This window comes from Crinia signifera, chromosome 4 (genome assembly GCF_055691185.1).
Source record: "Crinia signifera chromosome 4, ASM5569118v1, whole genome shotgun sequence".
NCBI classification, from domain to species: domain Eukaryota; kingdom Metazoa; phylum Chordata; class Amphibia; order Anura; family Myobatrachidae; genus Crinia; species Crinia signifera.
The window spans coordinates 326,180,143-326,196,871 of NC_139220.1; positions in this window are offsets into that span (position 1 = coordinate 326,180,143).

Here is a 16,729-nt window from a genome sequence, read left to right on the forward strand (position 1 = left end):
GTAATCAGAAATACCATAAACCAATAAAGGAAGTTATTGGCCTCCCTGAAAGTTTTATGAAGTTAATTCATCTAGCTATCCCTGTTCAAAACCAAAATGTAAGATACCATCAATCTCAAATTTCAATTTCTCTGTTGGATCAAAGATAAGTTTTTCATAACACTCAGTGTCAGCAAGTTGTCGCATCACCTCCTGAATGTAATCCTTGCAATTGAGAATTGCTGGATTGAGTCTGGTCTGGGCCTTTATTCCTTAAAAAGTTGAAACACCCCATTGGGGCTGATATGAGTCACTATGAGCTGTCTGCGAATCAATAGCTCTAAAATAATCTACTGTACCTCCTATTTTGAACATGATTATCACGCCAAGTTTGGCAAGTGGAGTGTCAACCTAACCAGGGATATACTCTCATCTCTCTATGATCGTCTTTTACCTTCCTGTATTTTGTTTTTTGAAAGACAATAGATCAGCTCTAAAGTTATCAATATTTTCTTCCAATTTAGTCAGCCAATCATTACTGGTGTTTTCTCTAAGGATATCCAACCCATTTGCTTTACATAGTGAAATCTTTTTCCTGACCAATTCGATGTCGGTGTTAACCCAGGGTTGCCGACCCTCCCGGAATTTCAGGGAGTCTCAGGAAAATCGGGTCCCACTCCCGGACCCCCGGAAGGGTGGGCAACCCTCCCGGAATCTGGCAGACCCCCCTGAGCCCCCCGAAACGCGGCATGTAAATGCCACAATCCGCAGGTCTCAGAGGAGGGGGCTGAGCTAAAAAGGCACAATCGCGTCATTTTAGCCCCACCCCCTCCATGGAGATCAGTAATTTCCATCAAAACAAAACTGATTTGGTTCAATATTAAACACCATTGTTTGCAAAACTCCTAATTAGTGCACCCCAGTGTTTTTTTATGTTAAATCCCCTGGGTATCAAGCCCTCTCTGTGGTATTGGGATAATGTTAAACCATGCAGTTTGCGTTCCACAAGCCTTTTTCTTAGGATACGGTCATTGGGTCACCAGCATGCTGGTCGACACCATTAGGGCGACCTGCATTTAGGTCGACTTTAGTCTAGGTCGACATGCATGTCGACCTACTTGTGTCGGCCTAATCCATACCCTTTTTCTTAATCTCATAAGGTCACTATTGACCTCACTTGGACTGTCTATATTGAATGCAAGTGATTCGGTATCAGTAAATAGCATTTTATTTACAGATTTATCTACAGGAGGAATCTCTTTCTCGTTCCCGATATTGAATTCCATGGTCAGGGGGAGTAGCAATATATACACACTAAAAAAGAAACAAATATAAATAAACCAATTAGAAATAATGAAAATAAAACCCTTAAAATAAATTCAAACAGACATAACAATATCAATAATTAAAACTGGTGGTGCAGTATAAATATCCAACCTAAATGGATAGACAGAATACACAATATGCCACACTACGGTTTTGCATAAATAAAAGCCGTGCCTGGTCATGCAAATTTCATATAGATCCACCTCTATAAGGGGGTTTGAAATCCTATTGGAAACACCAGCACCAGACTCCTTGGTAAAATCCACAAAGATTGTATAAGCCAATTGATCCACAAAAAGCTTATAAGACAATATTTGGCATATGAAACAGCATAACAGTGTAAAGGACATCACAAGTCCCCACCCTTCGGCATACTAATACTACATAGTACAGAGTAATAAATTACTGATTGGGCTCCATTGCTCTCTCTCTCATCTATCCGGGCATGCGTGTGCATGCCCGGACAATTGCACGTCTCCGGACAGAAAGATATAGAAAGCCGGCCAGATAGATGAAACTGCCTCCACCTGTATTATATAATTATATATATATATATATATATATATATATATATATATATATATATATATATACATATATCTATATTGCTATGCATTAAAAGAGCCTTGCTTACCACGGGCATAGCCAGGAGGGCTCAGGATAGCAGGCAGATCAGCAGCAGGAGCCAGAGATGCAGCGTATAGCTCGGCATTCAAATCATCACAGCACCACTGGGGCAGTCAGTGGAACCACAAGGAGTGACCCGTCAGCCGGTGCATACAATGTCGCACTAGGAGGATGCTGCCAGCAGTGTTTTCCAGCGCCATTTACAGGCTAATAGAAGATGCTACTGCCACCATCCTCCTGGTGCAACAGCACATGCGCCGGCAGCCGGGTCACTCCTGCTCCCACTGCGGTGTCCCAGCGGTTCTTCCACAATTTGAATGCTGAGCCGCAGATTGTGATCATGAAGGGAAGAGCCACAAGCATCTCATGAGCTGGGGGTGGCCACCCCTGGTCTATAGCATCTAACCCCCAAGCAGTTGACTGTAGTAAAAACAAAAATAGGGAATGCAGCTTCCCTGAGGTCCCAGAGAAGAAAATCTTCCAACGCCTGCATGATGAGAGGAAAGGTTGCAGTAGTAGCAAATGGGTCAGCCAGTTGGGTTGATACCAGAAAAATATGGAACATTACCTTTTATCATGTGCCAGCAATCATCTCTGACACATCAACGTCACTTTCGATAAGACCATGTCAGGCAGCTAGTTAACAGGTTTTAGGTTAAACCTTTGGTAGTATTTTTAAATTCAATACTGTTATTAGTGGTAATATTATATGCTATTCAGGTGACCACGTCATGCCACAGACAGAACTGTCTACTCATCCTTATATTAATGCATTTCAGTAGCACAAGGTCATAAGCAATTTGTGCAAAATTTTGAGAGGATTTTGTTCCTTTTAAGTCTTTTATTTGTATCAGTCTCTAATTAAAGTAAAATAAATGTAAATTATGTTTAAGACTTTCAAAAGCTCTTCTGAAGTCTTTATTCCTTAGACTGTATATGAATGGATTAAGCAACGGTATCACAACAGTATAGAGAATTGATAGTGCCTTGCTGGCCTCCAATAATTGTCCTTCAGATGGAACCATATACACAGAAAACATAGTTCCAAAATATAAACACACAACAGTCAGGTGGGAGCTGCAGGTGGAGAAGGCTTTCTGCCTCCCACTGATGGAGCGGATGTTTAGGATAGTGGTGATGATGTAAACATAGGAAATGATGATCATTGTGAATGGACAGACGAGAACAATAATACCACCTACAGCGGCTTGGACTTGAATGAGTGATGTATCAGAACAAGAAAGCTCTAGAATAGGAGGAAAATCACAGAAAATATTATCAATAACATTTGGTCCACAAAAGCCTAATTTATATATCTCGATTTCATTGACCAACAAGACAAGGAAACTAAATGACCATGACACAATGACTGAATTCACACAAAACACTTTGTTGATGATAGCGTTATATCGTAATGGGTTACAGATAGCCAGATATCGGTCATAAGACATCACGGTTAGGGTAAAACACTCCAATGTCTCACAGTTAGCAAACACAAAAAACTGTAATAAACAGGCACCAGAAGACATGGTGGCACCATTATGGAGGACAATGTGAAGCAAGTTAGGGAGAATGTCCGTGGTCATCAGGATGTCCAGTAAAGACACTTGTGTGACAAAGAAATACATTGGAGAATGAAGATTTTTGGTAATTGAAACCAAAAATATGATGATTACATTACCGCATACGGTGACACAGTAAATGAGGAGCAGGAGCAAGAACAAAAAGCTGCTACAGTTGTTAAGATTTGGAAATCCCAGGAGAAAGACGTAAGATGTGTTCTGCTCATGCATTATGTCAGCAGGACCTGAAGTGCAAGCAGTAAATATCATACCAACTGATACATGTTTCATATCACATTAGTATTATCTATCTACTCTGCAAATAGTTTGTATAATACCCAAAGGGGTCGATTCAGTCCTATTCATATGGGTCTGAATTCGGCCCTGTTTTCAATGTTGCGGGTCTGCGCCTTTGGGCATCCCCATAAAACCACTGGACGTTCCTTTGGAAATACAGGCATGTTGATGCCTGCATGGGGCCGGCAGCTGGCGTCAAATGATGATTGTACGCAGCCTAGCAAACATGTCTGAATCAGGCCAAAATTTTCTCAAAAGTTAGGGCAGAGTGAAAAAGTTGAAATTGATCAATTCAAAATCGGCTAGTGTGGAATAGTTGTGACTTGACCTGAATAAGAAACGTGCAAAACCATTTTGCTCTAAGTCAAAACTGTTCCGGCAAGACACCTAAAGTTTTGCTTTTAGATGAAAATAATGAAACGTATGAAGTAGCTTCAATCTAGTTAAATTTATTTCAGGACGTCTTAGAGTTGTTCATTAATATACTTTAGCATAGTAAAAAAGAGTACGAGCTTGCCCCAGTGCAAACATACTGACTTTGAAAAAAAAATCCCTGATAACTGACACGTTTTCGTGGTCACAATTGTGAGTATTGTTTGTTTTCACCCGAAAATGTTTTTTTTTTTTTTTGAAGAGGATGCTTTGTAATATCCCTTTTACACAAAAACTCCAGGTCCCACCTGGGTTTTTGGACCCAGCTTCAACCCGCGTGGGACCCAGCATTTGTTATCTTTTACACCAGCGCCCCCCCCAGCATAGGCGGTTTCTGAACAGCACTTGGAGATTACATTCTCTCCAAGCACTGGGACTGCCCATTGCCATGCCGGGCCCTGGAATACCATGCTGGGCGCAAGCCCAGCACCAAGGTAAGCTGATGGGCTGCCCCCATCTCTCGTACACCCAACCAGTACCCGTCCAACAGGTGATTGGATGCCACACACAGGCATCCATTCACCTCATCCCTGCCTCTGCTGCTGTCTGCAGAGTACAACAGACAGCAGCAGAGGCTGTGTCCAACTTGCGGATGCTGCAGTCTGGAGGTTGGGCTTCTCTTTTTGATGTAAATGGGAGCCAGGTCAGATGACCAGCATACCCGTTTACATTGCCCTCTACCAAGGTCCTGCCTGTGTAAATGGACATGGGTTAACCCATTTACACCGCCGTCCCGTCCGGGTCTGACCCACTGCTGACCTAGGTTTTTGCGGTGGTGTAAAAGGGGTATAATTGAAGTGGCCAAGAAAAAAACTTGGGGCAAAAAATCAGGGTAAATCCTTTTTGTTTGCCCTTAATAGAATAGTTCACCGCTGTGTCTTCTAATATCCTACTCTATTGAATGCTATAGTAAGTTCATTAAAACATGCATTTGGCTCTGTTATTTAGGTACAGTATTTTAAACACTGCTGTTTATTGTCTTTGATTATGGCAGTTTATTTTACACATGAATTGGTCTGAAAAACAGTTTTGCATCCCTTGTGCTGGGAGCATGTGCCAGAAGAGCAAGGTGGGCAATTTAGCACTGTGGGAGAGATACTCATTGGAATGCAATAGTATTACAGGTCTACAGAGAAGCTGGAGCTGCCAGTGAGAAATGGTAAGAGAACACTATTCAACACATATTAAGATTTAAAAAGTGCGCATATAGCATATAAAAAACAATGATAAAACAATATAGGGACACTCCAACAGTGTGCTAGGTATCACTGGAGAGTCTGTTCCTGATGATGATTTGAAGTAGAGATAGTTACCACCCTTGATGTGAGTCCTCCAACAGTCCTCAATGCGGTCGGTCCAAGATGGCACAAATTACCGATGGCCGCAAGGTAGTTGGTATGTCCAGTCCACAAATCTGTGGATGTGGGGACTTCTGCACAGATTTGTGGACTGGACATACCAACTACCTTGCGGCCATCGGTAATTTGTGCCATCTTGGACCGACCGCATTGAGGACTGTTGGAGGACTCACATCAAGGGTGGTAACTATCTATACTTCAAATCATCATCAGGAACAGACTCTCCAGTGATACCTAGCACACTGTTGGAGTGTCCCTATATTGTTTTATCATTGTTTTTTATATGCTATATGCGCACTTTTTAAATCTTATTATGTGTTATTAAAATATTGGTTTAAGATCATCCAATCTGAAATAGTTTTTCATTTATTCTCAAAATTGTGCGCTGCTATACCTGTCTTTTTGTCAACAAACCATTCCTGGTTGAATAGTGTTCTCTTACCATTTCTCACTGGCAGCTTCAGCTTCTCTGTAGACCTGTAATACTCTTGCATTCCAATGAGTATCTCTCCCACAGTGCTAAATTGCCCACCTTGCTCTTCTGGCACATGCTACACAGCTATCATATTTGGCCCCTGGTTTGTTTTGGGCTTTTATAGCCCTTTTGTTTTTATGTTTGTCCCTCTGTTGGGTGAACATTCTAAAATAAAGGATTATAAAAAAGTTACTTTTATTTCTAACTAAAGAGATTTATACTGCGCTGTTTGAGTAATATAAAAAGTAATATAATCCATGCTCAGTACAATGACACAGGACATGCTAATAATATAAATGTATACATTTAAAAAAAAAATATATATATATATATATATATATATATATATATATATATAAACAAATTCCGTAATGTCCAGCACAGCCGCTTGCAGAAATACTTGCGTGGGTGCCCGTGTCAATGGGTAGATGCAGACTTTCAAAATCACAGCACTCCACTTTCAATGCAAAAATTCTTTAATACGCGACGTTTCAAAGCCTCCGCTTTGTCCTCAGGCGATACAATGAATACAACAAACAAAACAATTTAAATACCTCACCCGTGCCGGCGTCCCGCCCGGAGTCCCGCTCACTTCCGGGTTGGCGCAAAAACGATGACGTCACCACGCTGCTCAGACGACTTCGTCGGCAGTGGGGCGTCATCAGTGACCCATCACCATGACAACCATGTATACAAAACTGAAAGAGAAGAAAACAATAAATAAAATCAGATCACTTGATCTAAAAATGTTAAAATCAACAGGGCATAATTCACAATAACAACATGATCAACAAGATTAATGAAAATAGGAGAGTCTATTGGGATAATACTGCTAAACCTGTATATTCATTCAGACCGTTGGGCGTCAGGGTCCCCAGACGCTGAATCCAACGGGCTTCACATCTCATCAGCGAAAGACCACGGTTGCCTCCCCTCAAGGATTGAGGGATGTGGTCAATCATCCTATACCTGAGACTAGACACGCTATGTTTTTTAGTTAAAAAGTGACGGGCCACTGGCTGGTCACTAGCGCCAGTGGCGAGGGCTTTTCTAATGGCAGAACGGTGGGCTGCCATTCTGTCCTTAAAAGGACCCTCAGTCTTGCCAATGTACGATAATGTACACGGACAAATAATTTGGTAAACTGTAAAGCGGGAATTACAAGTCAGGGTATGACGAATCTGGAACATCTTTCCTGTATGGGGGTGAGCAAATTGAGGACCAGCTAGCATGAAGCCACATGACACACATGTACATCTTATACACCCCTTAGCCTTATTATCACGTTGGTAACTATTACAAGAAGAATCAGTTTTAACCAAGATGTCTCGTAAGCTTTTTGCTCGCTTAAAGCAGGGCATGAGCCTAGTAGTCTGAAGTTTAAGCTCATTATCAGACTTCACAACAGGCCAATTTTTCTTAAGGACATTACTGATGACTGGACTCATGGTGTTGTAGGTACTAACCCAGGGGATAAATGGTGTAGTTACTCCATCCTGGGATTTGGGTTTTAATAAGTCTGTCCTATTAAGGGCAAGGGCTCTGGATTTTGAAAGGAGGAGTTCCTCTACAGGGTACCCTCGTAGTCTGAACCTCTCTATCATAGTGTCCATTTGGGTGGCTGCCAATGCATCATCTGAAACAATTCTCCGGACACGGACAAATTGAGAATACGGAAGACTTCTGACGGATGGGCGGGGATGACAACTGGAGTATTCAAGCAAGTTGTTCTTATCGGTAGGTTTTGTATATAATGATGTAGTAACCTTACCATCAATTAACTCAATTTGTACATCCAAAAAATTAATTTTAGATTTATGGTAATTGTACGTAAATTGAATAGGGCCTTTAAGGCTATTATGACTATCAATAAACCGACTAAAATCATTAGGGTCCCCCTTCCATACTATTAGCAAGTCATCGATATATCGATAGTAGTGTAATATTCGTTCAGATATGCATGGGTCATTAAAAAACAGGTCCTGCTCAAATAAAAACATGAAGATGTTAGCATATGAGGGGGCTACCGCCGCCCCCATAGCACATCCCGATGTTTGAATATAAAACTTATTACAGTACAGGAAGAAGTTCCTGGTCAAAATTAACTCAAGAATCTGTAAAAGAAAATTCACATCAGGGCCATCAAAATCATTCTGTTGTGCAATAAAATGCCTGACAGCAGCTAGCCCCATTGAATGGGGGATAGCCGTGTACAGACTGACTACATCAACTGAAAAAAAGGTTACATCATCGGTAAGTTGAGGCAGTTCATTCAGCTTGATTAATAATGAAGTAGTATCCAACAGGTATCTGGGGTGTCTACGAATATAGGGTTGTAGGATACTGTCCAAGTAGACTGATGAATATTGCATAAGTGAACCCCTGGCCGCAATAATCGGCCTACCTGGAGGATTATCAAGCGATTTATGTATCTTAGGGATACAGTAAAAAACAGGTACCAGGGGATACGCTGGAAGCAAAGCTTGTTTAATTTCACTAGAAATGACACCAGTGTTAACTGCATACTGTAATAGGTTACCTAGTTCTTTAGAAAAGTCACTCGAAGGATCCTTATCTAATATGCGGTAGGTAGTCTGATCTTCTAAGTGGACCATGACCTGTTGATGATATTTGTCACTGTCCTGGATAACAAGGGCGCCACCCTTATCCGCTGAACGGAAGATTAAAGATTTGTTAGCTGCCAGATCCTTCAGCGATGTGCGTTCCAAGCTGCTTAAATTATTGTAGCCAGATGTGAATTTCTTGGATTCTGCGATGACTTCTTCATTGATGAGACGGGTAAAGGTTTTCACAGAAGCGTTAAAAGACTGTGGATCAAACTTAGACGCAGGCAATAATTTGCGCAATTGAGGAGGGATCTCTTTAAATTCATTCTGTGCCGGAGTAGAAATAGGATTTTCAGGTTTTGGCCTTGCGAAGAACTCTTTTAAACGGAGTTGGCGTGATAGTTTAAAGTGTTCGACTTCCCACTCATTTTGGTTAAAAGAGGTGGATGGGATAAAACTCAACGGTACTTGTGAGTTATCCGGACGCCCGATTTCAAAATCGGGTCGGATCGGGCACATCGCATCGCATCGCATGCGACCATCGGATGCGATGCGATGCGATGCGATGCGATGACCCGATTTTTCCATAGGAATCAATGTTAAAATGGACTGAGTCCATTTTAACATGGAATTCAATGGGAAAAAGGGGTCCTTTTCATACCCCTACTATCCAAGTGGGCATGGAGTTGGATATAAACCTGTGGCGAGCGTAGCGAGCCACCGAGCCCGAAGCGTGGCGAGCGTAGCGAGCCCCGCTAGGGGACACGGAATACCGTCCCCTCGCGGGGCTCGCTTCGCTCGCCACGCTTCGGGCTCGGTGGCTCGCTACGCTCGCCACAGGTTTATATCCAACTCCATGCCCACTTGGATAGTAGGGGTATGAAAAGGACCCCTTTTTCCATAGGAATCATTTTAACATTGATTCCTATGGAAAAATCGGGTCATCGCATCCGATGGTCGCATGCGATGCGATGCAATGCGATGCGATATCGCATCGCATCGTATCTGATTGTATGCCTTAACTTAAGGCATACAATCAAAAAATCGGGCGTCCGGATAACTCACAAGTACCAACTCAACCCTTTGGAAAGTACACTCAGTTCAATAGTCGACAACTCGTATGTAGACAGGTTCACTACCACCCCATCTATGGAATTGGTGGTTTTTTTCCACGACCTCTGGCGGTTTTTTTGACCACCTCTTCGGGTGTAGTTACGTGACCGCCTGTGCGGGCACGTGTCGCCGCTCCTAAAGGGACCTTAGATTTTGCAGAATTGATGTTATGCACTGAACCATCACTTTCAGATGAATTAAATTCAGTCGACGATCCTTGTGTCGATTTTTTCTGGAACTTGTGTCGACGGAAGAATGGTTTCTTGAAACTTTTACCATGGGGTGTGGTCCATTGGTAGACAGAATGGGTTTCATAATCCATGTCGACTTTGCTTTTTTTCTCGTTTTTAAATTTAATAAGGTCTCTCTTGTAGGTTTGTAACTGTGCATTCAGCTTAGCATACCAATCAACCTCCTTATCTGCTTCCAGGGCTGATTTATGGATTCTTTCGAAGTCAGTAACCTTTTGTTGGGTTAATGTGACCTCCTTAGAAGAGTGTTCGATTATAAGAAGCATTAAATCGAATGCACATTTATTGACAATCGATATCCATTTACGGCAGAATATCGGATCATGTTTGCCGACGGTGGGTGCATTTTTCACCCGCAGCCCCCTCGGGATTTTCTTTGAGCGATAGTAGTCGCTGAGGGAGAGGCTATTATATCTGTAGTCAATTTCACGGCGCTTTAACTTTGCCAGATCTCTGAATAAGTCCTCAACTGCTACAGACTCAGCAAGATCGTCCAACTTGCTGTCACACAGAATAGTTGCAGCTTCTGCGTCAGTGAAGCTGAAAACATCACCGATGGCAAATAGACTCGGGTTAAAGCCACTACCAGTGGCCTCTGACCCAAGGTCAGGATCCATGTTGAATGTGACAAAGTAAATGTCCAGATGAAATAAAAGAGTCGTCAGGTGACGGCACACGCTTACACCAAGTAAGCCAGCCTGGAGGGTCAGTACAAATAGGGGTGCTCAGGACAGGAGATCCACAGATCAAGTCCATCGATAACCAATAAACAAATTCCGTAATGTCCAGCACAGCCGCTTGCAGAAATACTTGCGTGGGTGCCCGTGTCAATGGGTAGATGCAGACTTTCAAAATCACAGCACTCCACTTTCAATGCAAAAATTCTTTAATACGCGACGTTTCAAAGCCTCCGCTTTGTCCTCAGGCGATACAATGAATACAACAAACAAAACAATTTAAATACCTCACCCGTGCCGGCGTCCCGCCCGGAGTCCCGCTCACTTCCGGGTTGGCGCAAAAACGATGACGTCACCACGCTGCTCAGACGACTTCGTCGGCAGTGGGGCGTCATCAGTGACCCATCACCATGACAACCATGTATACAAAACTGAAAGAGAAGAAAACAATAAATAAAATCAGATCACTTGATCTAAAAATGTTAAAATCAACAGGGCATAATTCACAATAACAACATGATCAACAAGATTAATGAAAATAGGAGAGTCTATTGGGATAATACTGCTAACTTGTAATAGTTACCAACGTGATAATAAGGCTAAGGGGTGTATAAGATGTACATGTGTGTCATGTGGCTTCATGCTAGCTGGTCCTCAATTTGCTCACCCCCATACAGGAAAGATGTTCCAGATTCGTCATACCCTGACTTGTAATTCCCGCTTTACAGTTTACCAAATTATTTGTCCGTGTACATTATCGTACATTGGCAAGACTGAGGGTCCTTTTAAGGACAGAATGGCAGCCCACCGTTCTGCCATTAGAAAAGCCCTCGCCACTGGCGCTAGTGACCAGCCAGTGGCCCGTCACTTTTTAACTAAAAAACATAGCGTGTCTAGTCTCAGGTATAGGATGATTGACCACATCCCTCAATCCTTGAGGGGAGGCAACCGTGGTCTTTCGCTGATGAGATGTAAAGCCCGTTGGATTCAGCGTCTGGGGACCCTGACGCCCAACGGTCTGAATGAATATACAGGTTTAGCAGTATTATCCCAATAGACTCTCCTATTTTCATTAATCTTGTTGATCATGTTGTTATTGTGAATTATGCCCTGTTGATTTTAACATTTTTAGATCAAGTGATCTGATTTTATTTATTGTTTTCTTCTCTTTCAGTTTTGTATACATGGTTGTCATGGTGATGGGTCACTGATGACGCCCCACTGCCGACGAAGTCGTCTGAGCAGCGTGGTGACGTCATCGTTTTTGCGCCAACCCGGAAGTGAGCGGGACTCCGGGCGGGACGCCGGCACGGGTGAGGTATTTAAATTGTTTTGTTTGTTGTATTCATTGTATCGCCTGAGGACAAAGCGGAGGCTTTGAAACGTCGCGTATTAAAGAATTTTTGCATTGAAAGTGGAGTGCTGTGATTTTGAAAGTCTATATATATATATATATATATATATATATATATATATATATATATATATATTATATATATATATATATATATATATATTATATATATATATATATATATAGATGTAACAAACAATAAAAACATTTCAGGTAGGTATATAAACAATAATTGGAGTGTAATTAAACTCAATAAAATGCAATAGATAGCTTAGTCAGTTAAAACAGATATAACTACAGTCTGAATCCTTGTTCCCAATAAAAGAAAAAAAAAATTCCTTATGTCCATGAACATACAGTACAACCTATGCTGGCGTCCCAGCTGTAAAGAGGGTTGATGAATTCATTAGAGTAGCAGATGGTCCATTAGGAAGGCCATATAGCGCAGCAGAGGTTATTGGAAGGAGTTAATTACCAAATAAATAATTGGCAGTGGTTAGTGGAAAACTGCAAGTATATAATTAGCGTGTAAGTTTATACGCAGAATGTTCCTGGGAGCAGTTTGTATAGATAAGCCATCAGATACGGTGATAAGGCACCAAAATACTTTAAATGAAGAATTGTGATTTTACAGTATAATTGTCAAAATGTGCAACCCATGAGCTTATTAGGTATTCAAAATATAAAGTTTTAAATATATGTATACATATTTGGTATACAAAATACATTGTCATTCATCCATACATATATATACATGTAAATCCATACAAACATACATATAATATATATATATATATATATATATATATATATATATATATATATATATATATATATATATATAAATATATATATATATAAAAAGAACAAAGGGTACCCAAATGTCCGCGCCCAAATAAAGAATAGCAGCAACTCTGAGAGTCCCCCGTTAGCTGAGACCCAAAACAGATAGAAATACAGAGCAGGAACAGAGTGCGCTTGAAGGTGAAAGTACACAACTTTTTTTACACAATATAAAAATTTAATAAAAGCCCTCCTTCTGAATCTTCTTTTCAGCCAAAATGAGCTACACATGTCCCTTCCTGTGTTTATTCTGATATACTTTATTGTTATTTCTAGAGCAACTGCAGCTTTGATAATCAAGTCGCCTAATGCCCCTGATGAAGTCACGTGGTTGACGAAACGCGTTGGACCTGCTGTTGTATTGAAATATCACAGATTTTGTCATATTGATTCTTATACATGATTATACCATCACTGTACTTTCTGTAAGCCGGGGTGTGGGCTTTTATTAAATTTTTATATTGTGTAAAAAAAGTTGTGTACTTTCACCTTCAAGCGCACTCTGTTCCTGCTCTATATATATATATATATATATATATATATATGGTACTTCTTTACTTTCACGGAGCCAGCATGGCGCCGTGCTACTTCCGGCTTCTACGCTCGCCACAAACTATGTAAAATAAAGGAACTTAACGCCATGCCAACATGGATAGTTCATACCTCCACTATCCATGTTGGCATGGAGTTGATTTTAAATAGCGTGGCGAGCGTAGCGAGCCACCGAGCCCGCAGCGTGGGCGAGCGAAGCGAGCCCCGCAAGGGGACTCGGACGCACGGCGCCATGCTGGCGCCGTGAAAGTAAAGAAGTACCATATATATATATATATATACGTACATCCATAAATCAATCATATTCTGCCCAAATAATGACTGTTGGAACTTGCCCAATAAGACTCTTTTGATTTGCTATATATACATGTACTGTATGTACCTATAACCTGGGGCAGCTTTCAGAAGTTTTGGAAAAACAAGATTGATTATAGCATTTGTTTCGTGCAAGCTTCCCTGATTAATCAGTGTGGTGCCCTGTGTGATTAGATTTTAACAATGCAATAAAACCTATGGATAGGATATTCATTCTACCCAACTATTCTATTAATCCTATGGAACACTGGTAAGTAAACTTGTTTAACAGAAATTCTATTTTTCAAGATTTATTGACCTGGAAAAACCTCAAAACAAGAGCGTCATTGTTAAACATTTCACCAACAATTCTCACCAATGAATCATAACCTTGTAAATCATTCTCAGTTTACAACCCAGTACCAGACTATAACGATGAGACGCACATGATTATAGTATGTTGTACATTCTGTTTAACAATTTTTAAAGCTCTATAGTAACTTGAGTTCATAGTGTATAACACAAATCCCTCAATTCACAATGTTTCTACTTGCCTGGAAAAATTGTCATAGAGCACTTACTTGTTAAACATTTCAATCAATAAAATAGTGTTCTAATGGAGAAACTAATATACATTATTGTCAGTTTACAAGCAATGTAACGGCTGTCTCTTATACCATGTTAGAGGTGTCCTCAGTGGTTTGGGAAATCAGTGGAGACCCCACTAGACTCTTTTGTGTTTCGATATAAGTAGTCTGCAGGGAAGTCAATAATTAAAGCAATTTTAAAAAAAAGTACAGATGAAAAACATTGGAATTTAATATATTATTATCAGTAATTCTTGACTAGTAATCCTAATATTAGCATTATATAAAAGCGATATGTAATAGGGTCCAATCTTTAGCAAGGTTCCGAAACTCACCATAGAGCATGTTTAAACATAGGCAATTTTTTAAATAATTTGCAAATGTAATAGTTCCAACTAGATTTGGTGTGATTTTTGGTCATGAAAGCATGCAAATGAATGCACCCGAGTGATCTTTTAGTTTAGACATGGTAATGTGTGGTTTTCGGTAATAATTAAAAAAGATATGGCGTGGAGTCTGCCTCCCCGAGACCTGGTTTTAGACATTCAGGAGATCCCCATGATTTCTAAAACCAGCTTCAGTCTAAGACCCAGTACTGGTTCCCAAAATATGGGTGACAAAATAAGTAGGGGTCCCCTGTATTGGCAACTAGCACCAAGCCTAAACAGCCACCACGGTAATGAAACTTACCTGCCAAAGCATTCATCCCTGCTGGTACTTGTAGTTCTAAGACATGACAAATAGTTAAACACACACACGCCAGACCAGTATATCTTTATTTCATACTGCATTCATTCATGTATACATACCTATGTATTCCCTCGAGGGCCAGTCCTCTTCTCCAAGTAGAATCCAATAGGTAATAAATAAAACAAAAAAATATAATTTTCAATTGAAAAGGAAAGAAGATAGAATGCAAGTGAGAAAAGGAGAGAAGAGGAAAAAATGGGGGGATGGAGTGGAAAAAAGGAGACTCAGTTGGAAGAATCAATTGAAGTGTGCGTTAAGATACAATATGTGGATGAAAATCAGTATCTTGAATAAGTAGGATATTTATATGCCGAAGGGACCTGCAAATGAGAGGTCCGGGGATCTCAAGTCTTGGCGAAGCTCTTAGAGGAACTCTTTAGGATTCTGGTTATATGTTCCATGGCGTGGATGTGAAATTTTTTGGGCCATGATCTCATCAAATTTAGATGCTTCTGTTTTTTTCCATGCTGAAGCAATAGTACCCCTAGTCCCCCCAAAAATTAGAAAACAATTATTTATGCTTGTGTCGGGTTGCATTAGGGCACACAATAATAGGAAGCTTGGAGCTAAAGGGGACGGTGTAATGGTTAGCATTACTGCCTCACAGCACTGAGGTCATGGGTTCTATCCCCACCATGTGTTATATATACGGGGCAGTACGGACGGTGTAATGGTTACATTACTGCCTCGCAGCACTGAGGTCATGGGTTCTATCCCCACCATGTGTTATATATACAGGGCAGTACAGATGGTGTAATGGTTACATTACTGCCTCATAGCACTGAGGTCAACGGTTCTATCCCCACCATGTGTTATATATACAGGGCAGTACGGATGGTGTAATGGTTACATTACTGCCTCACAGCACTGAGGTCATGGGTTCTATTCCCACCATGTGTTATATATACGGGGCAGAACGGACGGTGTAATGGTTATAGCATTACTGCCTCACAGCACTGAGGTCATGGGTTCTATCCCCACCATGTGTTATATATACGGGGCAGTATGGATGGTGTAATGGTTAGCATTACCGCCTCACATCACTGAGGTCATAGGTTCTATCCCCACCATGTGTTATATATACGGGGCAGTACAGATGGTGTAATGGTTAGCATTACTGCGTCACAGCACTGAGGTCATGGGTTCTATCCCCACCATGTGTTATATATACGGGGCAGTATGGACGGTGTAATGGTTAGCATTACTGCCTCGCAGCACTGAGGTCATGGGTTCTATTCCCACCATGTGTTATATATACGGGGCAGTACGGACGGTGTAATGGTTAGCATTACTGCCTCACAGCACTGAGGTCATGGGTTCTATCTCCACCATGTGTTATATATACGGGGCAGTACAGATGGTGTAATGGTTAGCATTACTGCCTCACAGCACTGAGGTCATGGGTTCTATCCCCACCATGTGTTATATATACAGGGCAGTACGGACAGTGTAATGGTTAGCATTACTGCCTCGCAGCACTGAGGTCATGGGTTCTATTGCCACCATGTGTTATATATACGGGGCAGTACGGACGGTGTAATGGTTAGCATTACTGCCTCACAGCGCTGAGGTCATGGGTTCTATCCCCACCATGTGTTATATATACGGGGCTGTACGGACGGTGTAATGGTTACATTACTGCCTCACAGCACTGAGGTCATGGGTTCTATCCCCACCATGTGTTA